A 15,409-nucleotide genomic window follows, 5' to 3' on the forward strand; every position below is an offset into this window, starting at 1 on the left:
GTCTAGGGCAAAGAACCATTAAGAACTCAGACCCTTCTGGCATGAATTGCTTCCCTCTTCCCTCTTTTCCACCCATCACAGGACAAGGGCTGGGACAGCCCCCTCCTGTGAACTTTCCAGACCCTCCCCTGAAGAGAAGAAAAATTGTCGTCAGCCTTTGACCTGATTAATAATTAAAACTGCTGAGTTTGAGCTGCCCCTGACAGCGAGGTGCTCCAAAACCCCAGCAAACTTTAACAAATAACCAGCCCGCTCAGGGGAGAGAGGAAGCTTTCTTCACTAGACAAACTGACAATTAGCCGCTATTCAAATCCCCCTCTAGTCTTAGCATATTGGTTCTCCTTTGAAAGTGGCTCGGCATGGGGTAGAATTTTTGGCCTTGAGTTTAGAACTACTGTGCATAAAATCAAAGCAAGGAAACCAGCGGTAGAGAGAATAGAGGTTATTTGGGGATTAGTGATTTCGGAGTTAGATTTCTAATAACTTGGTGAGTGGTGGGTTAGGAATGTCCTCCAGGAGCATCAGACAGTCAACACTGTGGGACATGTCCCCACATTGAACTGGAAAGCAGTGAGTCACTACCCTAGAGGGCGGAAATAGAAAATGGCACAAACGGCAGCTCAGCAGCGCTGCATGGTAATCCGCCTTTTGTAACCGCCGCAGGCTGCATCCGATGCTGACAATCTTGGGGTTACGTGTGAAACCCCAAGTGGGGCTCAAAGTTTTCTCCCCGAAGAGCCACAAATACAAGCACCCCCACATCAGGGAACCATTCATCGAGAACAAAGGGAGGAGAGTGGGTGAGATGGGAGAAGGGAGGAGGGGGCAGGCATTCAAACTGCTCATTTTCCCCTAGGAAGCATAAGGCCCAGCCACTACGGTGGGTGAGCAAAGCAAATTGGTAATGGGTGATCCAGATTGCATCGCAGAGTCTTGCCTGCTTTCCAGGCACTTACTGAACTTTATAACTCTTTTGGGGGTAAGGCACAAAAATCCAGGGTTTCTTATTGACCAGTAGGGGAGAGGGAGTTCGAGCTGGCTGCTTTGAGCTGGCCCAGGTCTGCTGCTTTTCCACAATATTGTACTGTATTCCATCAAGAGATTTTTTTAAAACATATTTTTTAAAAGGGGGGAGGGAGCTGGAAAATCATGAAGTTGACAGCAGCTGCAGGCACTTGAAGACTGCGATAGCCAAGCCGAAAAAGTACTAGAAAACTCAGTTTTTCAGCGATGGAGAAGGCAGAAGATGGGAATGGGCAGATGGTTGCTCACCCTAGGCACCTGAAGGGGAGGAAGGCAGTTCCATGAGGATGAATTTCCCTTTTATTATTATTTTTCTTTTTTTTTGGTTTTAATTGAAGGAAGACTTAAAAACAGTAAAGTGGATGGTGCATAATACATGGCTTGATAAAAGTATACATGTATTCATGTCATCAATAGTCAGATCACCCCAGAAGTTTCCCTTGTGCCCCCATCATTGTCAATATCCTCTAAAAGTAGCCATGTTCTACTCTATCTCAGGATAAGCTTTACCTGGTTTTGGACTTCATGTTAATAAGACCATAGAGTATGTACTCTTTTGTGTTCATCTCATTATGCACAGCCTAGTATCTCCAAGATTCCTCTGCATTATGTATCCATTCTATTGAAAACACATTGGTGTTACTTCTAGGTTTTTTTCTATTATACATAAAGCTGCCATGAGTATTTTTTTTTTTGCTTGTTTGTTTTTTCTTTTTGTTGCATGAGTATTCTTGTACATGTATTTTGGTGGATTTTAGCACTCATTTCTGTTGGGTAGGAGTGTGGAATTGCTGGGCTGTTTATTTATTTAAAGAAAAAAAACCACCTAAACTCAGAGCAAAGCCATCTGTCTTCTCCACTTCTATACCCCCAGAGCTTGTCACAAAGTAGGTACTCAGTAAATATCTTTGGAAAGAATATTGATTAAAATGTCATTTTTTCCAAAATTAATGTACACACTTGATGCAATTGTAATTAGATAATAAAGTTTTGATTTGGGGGAAAACTGAATAAAATGATCTTAAAGTTACATAGAAGAATAAATGCTTTAGACTGGCAAATAAAAACATGGAAAAGAAAAAGGATGAGATCTGTCTTACCAGATATCAGAGTGTACTATAAAACTACTGTAATTAAATCAATTCAGTATTGGCATGGAAATAGATAAATGTATCATTGGAATAAAATAGAGAACCCAGAAATAGACCAAGTGTATATATATGAGAATTTACTGTATGATATAGTTGGTATTTCAATTCCATGAAAAAGGATGGGTTATTTAATAAGTGGTGCCAAGAAAACTTCCATCTGGAAGAAGATAAGACTGGACTCGTATTTTATACCACATACAAATATAAACACCATATAGATTAAAGACAAATTAAAAAAATAAGACAATAACCATCTTGAAAATTTAGGAGACTGCATGTTCAATATAAGGGTGAGAGTTCAGGGGGCTTGGTAAACCAAGACTGGAATCCAGAAGCCATGAAAGAAAACATAAATATATTTTCCTTTGTGACTATAAAAAATTTGTATGGCAATAGACAAAATAAAGTCAAAAGACAAACAATAGATTTAGGGGGAAATACAATGTATAGGACAGAAAGATAAATAAAAACAACAATAAGCAAAAAGGTTTTGTAAATGGACAAGAGGGAGACAAATAACCCAGAAGAAATTTGAGCAAAAGCTATTAGGAAGTATGCCATAAAAGAGCATATTTAAATGGTCAATATGCTTGGGGGAAAAAAGCTCAAAATTATTAGTATTCAAAGAGGTGCAAATTAAAGTACAATGAGATTATTTTATACCTTTCAAACGAGCAAAAATCAAAATGAGGCTAATTTCCATTGCTAGCAGGGATGCACAGTTTTTACACTGTTGGTAGAAATTTCTGCAGTCCTTTATAATCTGGCAACATATTTTGAAACTGAAAATAAGTATTCCCTTGATCCATCAGTTCTACTCCTATATCCCACAGAAGTGAAACTACCAGTACATAAGGAGATACAAGTATATACACACACGTACGCATGTATGTATGTGTTTGTGTGTCAGCACTGAAAACAACTAGAAACAAACTAAAACCCATTCATAGAGATCAATAATTTGCTAGTTAAAAAACCACTGGAAAAAGCCCTAATTTGTAGCTTTTGCATATTCCTATCATGTAAGTATTCCCACCTTGCCCAATCTCAAGCGGCCAGTCTAGTGTCACTGAAGGCCAAACTGGGAAGAGATGTGAGCAATCAACTCAAGAAAGCTGAGGTCTCCAGCACAAACTCACCTTAGATGAATTATCACAAAGCCACACCTATACTACTATGCAGCTATTAAAAATAACAAGATCATCCTATAGAAGTTTACTTGGTAGATTTCTAAGAGATATTGTTGAGGAAGAAAACCAAGGGAAAGAAAATTTTTCAAATGACATAATTAAATGTTTGTTAGACATCAGTTGACAGACACAAAAAGACATGTATATGTGTGTGTTCTAATATTAATATATGGTCATAAGAATATGGGGTTTCCCAGGTGGTGCTAGTGGTAAAGAACCTGCCTGCCAATGCAGGAGGCGTAAGAGACTCAGATTCTATCGCTGAGTTGGGAAGATCCCCTGGAGGAGGGCATGGCAACCCACTCCAGTATTCTTGCCTGGAGAATCCCATGGACAATGGAACCTGGCGGGCTACAGTCCATAGGGTTGGACACGACTGAATCAACTTAATCAATGAATCAACTGAATCAATGCACACATGCATAAGACTATGAGAAAAGGGGGAGGGCAAAGACAAAGAAAAATAGTAAACGAAAAGGACACACTTATGCATTATATATCTGTATAAAAGAAAAACTATTTTTAATTCACAAAATGAATATATATATATTGAGCCTCTGATACATGCTCAGTTCTATATAAGGCTCTTGATAAAATAGGAACATGTGAGACATGTTTTCATTCTAGCTAAGTGTATAAAAGCAAATAGTCACAGGGCAAGTTATTTCTTCCTATGAGGTACAAAATAAGTGTCACAATAGAGGGATAAGTAAAATGGGGTAGGGGCAAGAAAATCCCACAGGGAAAGCTTTTTTTAAAAAAATGAAAGGCCTCCTTTGCACAAGCTTACTGCTAGGTCTGGGTTTTCTCCACCATCTTACAGTGGACCCAGGAGACCAGCAGGCTTTTGTCTCTTTGGGGTGGTGCCTTTGCCAGCCTCCCTAGCTCCCCACATCCTTGCTGCCCCCAAAGACAGACCCACTTCATTTTAAAGCTTTTGCTGTTTTACTGCTACTGGGTATAGCTAATCACCACAGAAACTGACATGGAAAAACATAAATACCACCGCTAGGGAAGTCACACAACAGTTAAGAATCATACAGGTGTTGGACTTCCCTGGGTGGTTCGATGGTTAAGAATTCACTGACTTCAAGTACAGGGGATGTGGGTTCGATCTCTGGTCGCAGAACTAAGATCCCACCAAACCCCGGCAACTACTGAGCCTACGAGCTCCAGAGCTCGTACTCCAAAAGAAGAGAAGCCACCTCAACAAGAGACCCGCACACTGCAACTAGAGAAAGCCCATGCACCACAACAAAGACCAAGCACAGCCAGAATTTTTTTTTTTTTAATTAAAAGAAAGAATCATACAGGTGTCTCCAGGTTTGGTGCCTGGTCCTGGCTGTTGACTCCTTTCTAATACTGGAAGTGCTCACTGGCCTGCTTCTGTCCCCTTTCTTTCCTTCTCCCAGGCTTTCTCAGAGCCTCTCTCTTTGTGTGGGCAGCTATCCATCAAGCAAGACCTACGTACTCTGACTTGCCATCAGCTTCACCTTGGAGAAGGACCCTTCCACCTCTCAGGAGTTGGGCTCTCCCATCTCTTTTACTGGGTTTTGTTCTCTGTATGACACACCCAGAAATAGGCCAGACAGGTAATCTGTGTGTCTCCAAGCCCAGGATTAGCTAAAGCCCAGTAAATCCCAGGTGGCCATAATAGCCTTTGTCTTCAGGAAGCTCAGGCCCTGATGAATTCTCCACCCAGAGAAATCTCTCGTCTGTCAAAACCCCTCACCACCGCTCAGTATCCTCACCTCCCCAAACTGCTCTCTCCTCACTGCCAACTAGCCACCTCTTGTCTTGCTCTTCTCTTGCAGTGGTTTGTCCTTCACCCCTAGACTGTCAGGAAACTGGCAAGCATCCTCTGCCTGGTGTCAACCATTTCCCATTCAAATGCAGCTTTAGGAACTTATTGTGCTCAATATCTTTAATGGATCACGTCCACATTTTACATTCATCTAGCTTGCCAGAGGAGAAGGAAATGGCAACCCACTCCAGTGTTCTTGCCTGGAGAATCCCAGGGACGGCGGAGCCTGGTCGGCTGCCGTCTGTGGGGTTGCACAGAGTAGGACACGACTGAAGCGACTTAGCAGCAGCAGCAGCAGCTTGCCAGAACATTTACATAAAGTTGTGAATCATGCACAAAAATGGCCAGAAGGCCTATTTACCTAGGAAAAAGAAGTAAGGTTCCATTAGAAGGTCTGCAGTAATGTCAGTCCCAGGGGATTGAGCCAAGCTGGAAAAGAGGAAAACAGATTGGGATTCTTAACAGTTAGTTGAATTCCCACCAAGCCAAGCTAGACAGGGGGACAAGTAGAGTGTGGCCAGAGATCAGAGGTGGCAGCGGAAGGTCACAAAGATGTCACGGGAAACTGCAGCGCATAAGGGTGAGCTTTCAGGTTGTGCTTGTGGGAAAGATTTTGCAGCTGAATTTGGCAGCAATGTCTCAGGAGCTGAAATCAGGCAGTAAGACTACACACGCACACAATTAATGAGTGATTTTTCCAGACAAGCCCTGCCTGCCTGCCGCGTAAAATGAATTTGTTCTATTTTGTTCTTTCAATTTTCATTATTTTCCTGATTACAAAAGAATTCCTACTCACTGTAAAAAATGTTAAAAGTTCCAGAAATCTGTAATGTGGAAATTAAAACTCTATCCTTCAGAGATAACCACTTTTAATTAGAGGTGTAATTAAGTGTATTTATCCAGATTGCTTTTTCTGCATAGAAGAATATCCACTATATATGTACAATTTTACAAAATCGTATTATTAAATCATGGCCAGATTTATCAATAGAACTTAGGCAAACCTAATCCTGAAAAGGGTTACTATGATGTCCCCTACCCCACCCACGTTTCATTCAAAATAAAAATACTAAACAGTAAAACAAACATATGGAGATCAAAGCTGTTATTTTTCCTTTAATTACTATTTCAGCACTTTAATATATATATATATAATATATATATTCTTTCTATAAATATATAGAATATATATATTTATATTTATATATTTATATTTCTATAAATATATATTCTTTTGAAAATTGTTTTTGCTTCCTTGACACACCAGGTACACCCCTGGTTTCCATATTAGATCATCTAATACTACATATAATACACATTGTCTTATAACTTGTTTTTCTTTTTCACACAAGATATATCTTGGGCATCTGTCCATGTCAGTATCTAAAGTTTATTGTGACTGGCAGGTGTGGGCTTCTCCCCAGAGGAAAACAGGATCCTTCAACATGCCTGTCACCACGGGTTAGGATTCTTGGAGGAATTTTATGGCTTTAATATATCAACATTACAACCAATGACAAGGAAAGTTCCTCCATATTCAGAATTGAGTTCAAGCAACTGAACCTCTTTCAAACCTTTATGGGAAGAGATGAGATAGAAACAAATAAACTGACTTGTTCATTTAGTCACAGAGTAGTTCAACTTAGGAGCAGTGAATATCCTCATCATGATTAAGGGTGAGGGTAAAAATCAGAGAAAATTCATTAAAAGAAGTTTTTCTTTTATGTTATCACTGTTAGAGAATTTAGAATGAGACTACATTTTGATTTGGTTATTTAACTATTGCTTAAATATGGTACTATTGTTACTGATTTATAATTTTATTGCATTGTAGACAGTGAATGTTGTTTATATGCTATCATTTCCTTGGCATATTGTTGAATCCTGCTGTGACTTAGAACGTGGTCATAAATATTCCACATGTGCTTGAAAAGAATATATATTTAAACTGCAATTTTGGGACTTCTTTGGCAGGTCCAGTGGTTAAGATTCCACACTTCCAGTGCAGGGGATGTGGGTTTGATCATTGGTGGGGGAACTAAGATCCCACATGCCATGTGGCCACCAAAAAATTAAAAAAAACAACTGCAGCTTTGTCTACCATCCTGGGTGAAGGAACAAGAAATCAGGAAACTAAAGTCCACATTCCTATTTGAAATTAGAACTGAAGGACAGCTTTCCAAAAATTATAAATCCTGAAATTATCCTGGCTGAAACCCTTAGAAGACTTAAAAAAATTTTTTTAATTATAAATATTTTTTAAACTTTCAAACAGAATAAAAATTACAAAGTTGAAAGCAATAATTCCCCAATACCTCTCCTAAATCTCAATCCCAGAGGTGGGAAGTGGCACAATTAACTTTTTAATTTCCTTCCAGACACTGTCTGTATACATACAAGAAAGTGAAGATACATATTATATGCCTCACCTCATAAGGAAACACCATACAGAAATGGGATTTTATGTATGTATACTGTCAGCGCTTTGCTTTTTTCACATATCTCAGGCATCTTTTTATATCAGCACATTTATATCCTCTCCATTCTTTTTAATAGCTGAATCGTATTCCATAGTAAAGCTGCTCTATATTTAACAATCCCCTTTTGATGGACCCTTGGGTTATTTCCAATTTTCTATTACAGACAGTGTTGCTATGAGCAACCTTTCTTCACACATGAAATTGCTGCTGCTCAGCTCAGTTTTTTCTTGGGTGAACTGTTCCCTCCCATTGTGTGAGTGTGTAAGATCCCCTGGTGTAGGAAATGGCAACCCATTCTAGTATTCTTGCCTGAAAATTCCGTGGATAGAGGAGCCTAGCAGGTTACAGTCCATGAGGTCACAAAGAGTTGGACATGACTGAGCAACTGAGCATGCTTGCACATTATCATACCAAGAAACAAACACAGAATAACAATAAGAACAGATGTGAAGTGGGTACAAAGCTTATAAAGTTTTTACTTTAATGGTTTCTGGCTCTAGTTCCTGACTACCTTAAGACACAGTAAGTGGAATACCTGATTTACAAGGTTTATCAACCCTATTTTTGATCCTCCATTTAGGGAAAGTCACATTGACTCTCTTTTTCCATCATATTCCTTCTTCCCCATCCTGCAAATGTCTTATTTCAAGACAACTCTTTAAGGCTCTGAGGACCCTAGACTGAGTTCCCAATTCAGCAAGTCTCTGTCCTATGTGGTCACCCCTGAGCATTTGTTCCAACTATAGTTTTTAACTATTATGCAACCTCTGTAGGTAGGCTGCAATGTCCTCTGACTAATAAACAGCTTGAAAATGTCAGAACTTTGAGTCCTAAAGCCCGCTAATCCTAGGTGAGTCACACATAACCTCCTGGTACCTGTAACATAAGGCCAGCAGAATGCATAATTTCCCGAGCCCTGCAGAGATTGGGTGATGGGGGTCAGACTGAAGGGGCAGATTTCAATGAGAGAATTCAATCTCAAGGCGAGCTTTGAGTATGAGTGCCTTGTGGGTCAGTACATCTGTGGACACCTGTTGTTTTGCCATTTGCTCTGCTGAACTGGAGCCACCCAGAATCCCCCAGGCTGAGTGCTTGACTTTTACACCTGTCTACATCTGAATTTTTCATTTGTGATCTAAGCCAGCAGCACTTCAAGGGCCTCTAGAAAATCAGGCATGGCATTTCTAGGTTGTACTCTAAAAAACAAAAACAAAGCTGCTCCCAACTACTCAGAAAAGTTTTGTTTTTGTTCTGGTCATAAGAACACAAAGTGAGAATTTTGTGCTTCAAAGAGTTCAAAGAAAGAACATTATGCTAAAGACTATTTGAGGCCCCAACATGGGAAACTGGATTCTGGAGGAATCTTGGAACAGATGGTTTGGGTTTACCACAGGTTAAGACCTCAGACTAAAGCTTGCTTCATGGGTGAAGAGAAGAGGGAAAGTGTGGGTTTGGTGAGTGGCTTGGAGAGTACGAGAGCGGAATTAGCACAGGTTTTTAAAGTGCAAAGAATATTCACAGATTCATTTAATGCGCTGTATTTTTCTAATGGGCTTCCCTGGTGGTTCAGTCGTTGAAGAATTTGCCTGAAATGCAGACTTGGGTTCGATCCCTGGGTTGGGAAGATCCCCTGGAGGAGGGCATGACAACCCACTCCAGTATTCTTGCCTGGAGAATCCCCATGGAGAGAGGAGCCTGGTGGGCTACAGTCTGTGAAGTCACAAAGAGCTGGCCACAACTGAGCAACTAAGCACAGCACAGCACATTTTTCTAATGCCTCCAGTTATTTCTGGTATGGTAGCTAGACACGACAGAGCAACTTCACTTTCACTTTTCACTTTCATGCATTGGAGAAGGAAATGGCAACCTCCAGTGTTCTTGCCTGGAGAATCCTGGGGACGGGGGAGCCTGGTGGGCTGCCATCTATGGGGTCACACAGAGTCGGACACGACTGAAGCGACTTAGCAGCAGCAGCTAGGTGCCTGGGATAGATGAACTGGGAAAAGAAGAGAGGAAGCAGGGGTCACTACTGACCAAGACTCAAACCAGGATTAAGTACACAGTGGGTGTTACTCCTGAAATTTTAGTTGGGGGATACCCAAGTGTCACCTAGGCTAGCAAGGCTCCTACACCAAGTATATTCTCTTGCCCTAGAAATCTCCTTCTGAGGAACTGGCCTTGTGTCAGGAAATCAGAGGAAGTTAGGGTTGGACAGGAAACAGATGGGGAACTGACCCAGCTGTAGGAGCTAGCCCCACTTGAGGACACAATAGCTCAAGGACAGTGAGAATAATGAATGATTATTAATAATGTGTTGTTAATAAACAGAATCAGAATTAACCTTTATTGAGCAGCCACTATATACTGGACATCATTATAAGCACTTTCTTCATTTACTGTAACAAAGTATACATAACATAACATTTACCATTTTAATCTTCTCTTTTTTTGGCTGTGAGGCATATGGGATCTTCAACCAAGGATCAAACTCAGGCCCTCAGCAATGAAAGCATGGAGTCCTAACCACTAGACCACCAAGAAATTCCCTAACCATTTTAAGTGCACAGTTCTGTAGCATGAAGTATGTTCATACTGTTGTGGAATCGTCACCATCGTCCATCTCTAGACTTTTCATTTTCCCAAACTGAATCTCTATCCATTAAATACTAACTCTTCATTCTCCCCTCTTGGCACCCCTTGGTAACCATCATTTTACTGTCTTTATGAAATTGACTATCACAGATACCTCATATAATTGGAATTATACAGTATTTGTTCTTTCGTGACTGGTTTGTTTGAGCATAGTCTTCAAGATTAATACAAGTTGGGGGAGCCTGGTGGGCTGCTGCCTATGGGGTCACATAGAGTCGGCCACGACTGAAGCGACTTAGCAGCAGCAGCAGCAGCAGCACATATCAGAAATTTCCTTCCTATTTGAGCCTAAAAAACATTCCATTGTATGTGTGTATATATGTATATGTATAAGTATATACACATTTTATTAATTCGGGTTTCCTTGGTGGCTCTGTGGTCAAGAATCTGCAATGCAGATACAGGAGACTCAGGTTTATCAACACCTGACTTGCTTCCACCTTTTGGCTATTAATAAGCACTTTATATTTATTAACTGATTTAATGAAAGCAGATGAGATAGGTACTATTATTATCCCTACTTTACAAATGAGGAATCTGACACATGGAGAAGCTAAGCAACTTCCCAAACTGTAACAGAGCTAAGATTCAAACCCAGGCAGTTTAGCTTCAGAGGCCACACTCCTAACCACTCTGCTACACTGCCTCTTGAGACCAAGAGACAGAGCCCTGTGCTATCAAAGCTTCCAGTCTAGAGAGAAGACATACATACAAAAATCATTTCAATGCGAAGTCATAAAGAGTATTGTGGAGTTACTGTGACACGGAGTGCAGAAAAGCTGTGTTGAACTGCTGAGAGTGAGATGCTGCTCAGTGCTTTGCTCTACACACTCCCAGCCTACAGGTAAGTCTAAAGCAACTGGGGCCTGGAAAAATCACTCTTCTTTTGGGCTTCCCAGGTGGTGCTAGTGGTAAGGAACCCACCTGCCAATGAGGAGATGTAAGAGACATGGGTTTGATCCCTGCATTGGGAAGGTCCCTGGAGGAGGGCATGGCAACCCACTCCAGTGTTCTTGCCTGGAGAATCCCATGGACAGAGGAGCCTGGTGGGCTATAGTCCATGGGTCCCAAAGAGTTGGACATGACTGAAGCAAGGCAGCATGCATAGGGCACATAAGAGTTGAGCAAAGAGCAACTAGGTCTTTTTAGGGATGTCAGATAAGTTTTTTCTAGGGGGACAAGATTGCAGTACAGGTGGGTGCACAAAAGCCAAGAAGCATGAGCGAGGCTGATGTGTTCAAAGAATGGCCAATTGTTCTGAATGGGTAAGATGTATGGGGAAGAACAGGGTGATGGCCTCTCACAGGTAGAGAGGAATCGGATCATGGAGTACCTATACAGTATACCAAAGAGTGTAGGCCTTTAAAATTGGTTTGTTTGGTGATTCTGTTGTGAATGGTGATGTTTTAGTTTTTGCTCCTTTCCCCATCAGTAATGAATTTGGGAGTGACTTGCTCAGATGTGCTTGTTAGAAAGATGATTCAGGCTGCAGTGTGCAAGATGGAATGAAGAAGGGCAAATACAAGTCAGAAAGACCAATCTGGAAGCTGTTGCAACATACTTTGCAAAGGACAATTAGGGCCTGTATTGGGGTATAGCAGGGGGGATAGAAAGGATTTTTTTAGTATTTAAAATATGCATTTTTAAATTTTATGAACAATAAGAAAGATAGATGAGTTTATAAAGTTGATGAAATATAGAAATAGGTAGCTAACAAAAGAATCTAAATGCCCCACTACCAGATTTATGAAGAGATATCCAACCTAATAATTAAGAGAATGCAAAATAAAGCAGTGAGAAATCATTTTCACCCTTCAGATTAGCAAAAATAAAAAAAGGATGACAATATCAAATATTTGAGCAGAATTGAGGGAAACAGTGCTTTCATATATTGCTAGTGGGACTGTAAATTAATTCAGCCATTTATGGAAAGCAATTTGGTAGCATACAATAAACTTGATAATGCAAATACCCTATGACCCAGCAATTTCCATTCTGATTATATAACCCATAGAAATTCTTGCACGTGGGTAAAAAGAAACATGTACAGAGATGTCCATGAAATATTGTTTGTAATGGACAAATATGAACTGTAAACAGTATGTATTTTTTAAACATATACAAAATAATCCTCTATATGTTTATGACTAGATATAAATACGTGTATATCAATAACCTCAGATATGCAGATGATACCACCCTTACAGCAGAAAGTGAAGAAGAACTAAAGAGCCTCTTGATGAAAGTGAAAGAGGAGAGGCAATGACGACCCTGTATGCAAGACAGGAAAAAAGACACAGATGTGTATAACGGACTTTTGGACTCAGAGGGAGAGGGTGGGATGATTTGGGAGAATGGCATTCTAACATGTATACTATCATGTAAGAATTGAATCGCCAGTCTATGTCTGACACAGGATACAGCATGCTTGGGGCTGGTGCATGGGGATGACCCACAGAGATGTTATGGGGAGGGAGGTGGGAGGGGGGTTCATGTTTGGGAACGCATTAAGAATTAAAGATTTTAAAATTTAAAAAATTTTAAAAAAAAAAGAAAGTGAAAGAGGGGAGCGAGAAAGTAGGCTCAAAACTCAACATTCAGAAAACTAAGATCATGGCATCCAGTCCCATCACTTCATGACAAATAGATGGGGAAACAGTGGCTGACTTAATTTTTTTTTTTTTGGACTCCAAAATCACTGCAGATGGGGATTGCAGCCATGAAATTAAAAGACGCTTACCCCTTGGAAGGAAAGTTATGACCAACCTAGACAGCATATTAAAAAGCAGAGACGTTACTTTGCCAACAAAGGTCTATCTAGTCAAGGCTATGGTTTTTCCAGTAGTCATGTATGGATGTGAGAGTTGGAGTATAAAGAAAGCTGAGCGCTGAAGAATTGATGCTTTTGAACTGTGGTGTTGGAGAAGACTCTTGAGAGTCCCTTAGACTGCAAGGAGAGCCAACCAGTCCATCCTAAAGGAGATCAGTCCTGGGTGTTCATTGAAAGGACTGATGTTGAAGGGGAAACTCCAGTATTTTGGCCACCTGATGAAAAGAGCGGACTCAGTTGAAAAGACCCTGATGTTGGGAAAGATTGAAGCCAGGAGGAGAAGGGGACGACAGAGGATGAGATGGTTAGATGGCATCACCGACTCAATGGACATGAGTCTAGGTAAACTCTGGGAGTTGGTGATGGACAGGGAGATCTGGTGTGCTGCAGTTCAGGGGGTCGCAAACAGTCGGACACGACTGAGTGACTGAACTGAACTGAACTGAAAAAATGAGGAATATGAGGCATGCAGACTTGAAAACCACAGGAGTAGGAGAGAAGAGAATTAAACTGGAGTGTCAATTAAAAAAAAGACTTAGCTACTCCCATAAATAATGTTATATGTTTTTAAAACATATAATGTTTTATTATGAAATTAAAGAAAAGCAGGAACTTGTTTGGCAGTCCAGTGGTTGGGACTCTCCATCTTCCAACCCAGGGAGTGTGGGTTCAATCACTGGTGGGGGAGCTAAGATCCCACATGACTTGTGGCCCAAAAGCCAGAACATACACAATGGAAGCAATGTCGTAAGAAATTCAATGAAGACTTTTAAAAAATAAAGGAAAACTAAAGAAAACCAGGAAAGAGAAGTAAAAGATTAAAATTGTTTAATAGTTGTGAGTTCAGAATGCTGAATATGTTATAATAATATTCTCTGTATTTGCCTATATCTTTGTTCTAAAAAGAATCAGGTGTGTGTGTGTGTGTGTGTGTGTGTGTGTGTGTGGTTATGGCGAAATTAATTTACAGTCCCACTAGCAATATATGAGAGCACTGTTTTCCTCATGTCTGCTCAAATATCTTATATTGTCATCCTTTTTATTTTTGCTAAGAAAGGACACAGTGATATTTAGAGGGCAAAATCACTGATTTGATGACATACCAGGTGGCAGCTGAGGGTGACAGAGGGGAGAGATTAGTAGGACTCCCAGGTTTGTGGTTTGAGCGACAGGTGAGGGATGAAACCATCCACTGAGATAAGAAATACAGGAGGAGAGAACCTTAAATCTGGAGGTCAGGGAGGGAAGATAGGAGGTTCTGCTAAAGGCACCTTGAGTTTGAGAACCCATCCACAAATGTTTTTACTACCAAATCCCTGGTCAGAGAAAGTAACTTAGTGGTCTCCACGTTGTCCTCCAAAAGAGGCAGTAGGAACAAGGGTGTCAGTGGCAAGTGGAAGGGAAATGAAGGAGAAATGAACAGAAGCTAATAGAAATAGTGAAGGATATCTGGTGAAGTCTTCATGGAAAGCAATTATAACTTTTCATCCAAAACCATTGGTCCTTTTATTTTATGATAGATAGATGATAGATATAATAGATAAACAGATAAGCAGAGATAGGGATATGTGTTTCTTTGGAAAAGTAATATATGCACTTGATAAAATATTTTTCACAAATAGGGGAAAACCTCTCTCCAGAGGCAACTGCTGTTATGAGCTTCTTTACCTATGCTCAGGTTAGACACTCAGTAGTACCAATAGCTGCTGTCTATCGAAATATAAAACATACATGTCCTTTGACGCAGCAATTCCCTTCCCAATGTATAGAGATACGCTTCTATGTTCACAAAGGTGAGTATAAAGGTATAAATGTTTGTTGCATCATTATCAGTAATATAAGGCTGAAAGGGAACTAACTTAACTAAGTTACTTGCCAGTCCCTACAGTAGAATACTATGTTGCATTAGGAAGTTACCTGGAAAGCACAGCATCCTTCCAGAGATAGTCTTGGCACATACATACAAATAACTCTTTTATTTATATAAGCAATAGCACATGTATACACCGTAGCATACACTGTTCTGCAACTCAATTTTTCACTTAGGGTATCTCAGAGATTGTTCCATACTAGTTTATATTGTTAACAAGGGTTGAGTGTGTGCGTGCTCAGTCCTGTCCGACTCTGCAACTCCAAGGACTGTAGTCCACCAGGCTCCCAGTCCATGGGATTCTCCAGACAAGAATACTGGAGAGGGTTGCCATTCTTCCTCCAGGGGATCTTCTGGACCCAGGGATTGAACTCACGTCTCCAGTATCTCCTGCATTGGCATGCAGATT

This window comes from Ovis canadensis, chromosome 22 (assembly GCF_042477335.2).
Source record: "Ovis canadensis isolate MfBH-ARS-UI-01 breed Bighorn chromosome 22, ARS-UI_OviCan_v2, whole genome shotgun sequence".
NCBI classification, from domain to species: Eukaryota; Metazoa; Chordata; class Mammalia; order Artiodactyla; family Bovidae; genus Ovis; species Ovis canadensis.